The sequence below is a fragment of the Arachis hypogaea genome, chromosome 9 (genome assembly GCF_003086295.3).
Source record: "Arachis hypogaea cultivar Tifrunner chromosome 9, arahy.Tifrunner.gnm2.J5K5, whole genome shotgun sequence".
NCBI classification, from domain to species: Eukaryota; Viridiplantae; Streptophyta; class Magnoliopsida; order Fabales; family Fabaceae; genus Arachis; species Arachis hypogaea.
Window position 1 is genome coordinate 53,795,940 of NC_092044.1, and position 1,289 is coordinate 53,797,228.

The 1,289-nt window shown below is 39.6% G+C and overlaps 1 non-coding gene across 1 annotated transcript; it reads right to left on the bottom strand.

Moving 5' to 3' along the window:
* Positions 1-361: 361 nt before the first annotated feature.
* Positions 362-465, bottom strand: LOC112713582 (small nucleolar RNA R71). Its single transcript, XR_003158552.1, has one exon. It is a non-coding gene; the product is annotated as a small nucleolar RNA R71 (small nucleolar RNA).
* Positions 466-1,289: the final 824 nt, after the last annotated feature.

Genomic DNA, 1,289 nt, shown 5'->3' on the forward strand with positions numbered 1-1,289 from the left:
GCTTGGTGATTATACTACACCTACTTTCAAGTTTGATGGAAGAAGCATCTCAATTCCTGCCATTGGAGCAAACAATTTTGAGCTGAAACCTCAACTAGTTGCTCTAATGCAACAAAACTGCAAGTTTCATGGACTTCCATCAGAAGATCCCTACCAATTTTTAACTGAGTTCTTGCAGATCTGTGAGACTGTTAAGACTAATGGAGTAGATCCTGAAGTCTACAAACTCATGCTTTTCCCTTTTGCTGTAAGAGACAGAGCTAGAACATGGTTGGACTCACAACCTAAGGATAGCCTAGACTCTTGGGATAAGCTGGTCACGGCCTTCTTGGTTAAATTCTTTCCTCCTCAAAAGCTGAGCAAGCTTAGAGTGGATGTTCAGACCTTCAAGCAAAAAGATGGTGAATCCCTCTATGAAGCTTGGGAAAGATACAAGCAGATGACCAAAAAGTGTCCTTCTGACATGTTTTCAGAGTGGACCATATTAGATATATTCTATTATGGTTTGTCTGAGTTCTCTAAGATGTCACTGGACCATTCTGCAGGTGGATCCATTCACCTAAAGAAAATGCCTGCAGAAGCTCAGGAACTTATTGAAATGGTTGCAAATAACCAATTCATGTACACTTCTGAGAGAAATTCCGTGAATAATGGGATGCCTCAGAGGAAGGGAGTTCTTGAAATTGATGCTCTGAATGCCATATTGGCTCAGAACAAAATGTTGACTTAACAAGTCAACATGATTTCTCAAAGTCTGAATGGATGGCAAAATGCATCCAACAACACTAAAGAGGCATCTTCTGAAGAAGACGCTTATGATCCTGAAAACCCTGCAATGGCAGAGATAAATTACATGGGGGAAGCCTTTGGCAACACCTATAACCCTGATGAGCGGATAATTTATACGCTTTTTGGCACTGTTTTTTAGTATGTTTTTAGTATATTTTAGTTAGTTTTTAGTATTTTTTATTAGTTTTTATTTAAAATTTACTTTTCTAGGCTTTACTATGAGTTTGTGTGTTTTTCTGTGATTTTAGGTAATTTCTGGCTGAAATTGAGGGACCTGAGCAAAAATCTGATTCAGAGGCTGAAAAAGGACTACAGATGCTGTTGGATTCTGACCTCCCTGCACTTGAAGTAGATTTTCTGGAGCTACAGAAGCCCAATTAGCGCGCTCTTAATCGCGTTGGAAAGTAGACATCCTGGGCTTTCCAGCAATTTATAATAATCCATACTTTGCCCGAGATTTGATGGCCCAAACCAGCGTTGCAAATCAGCTTCAGAATTCC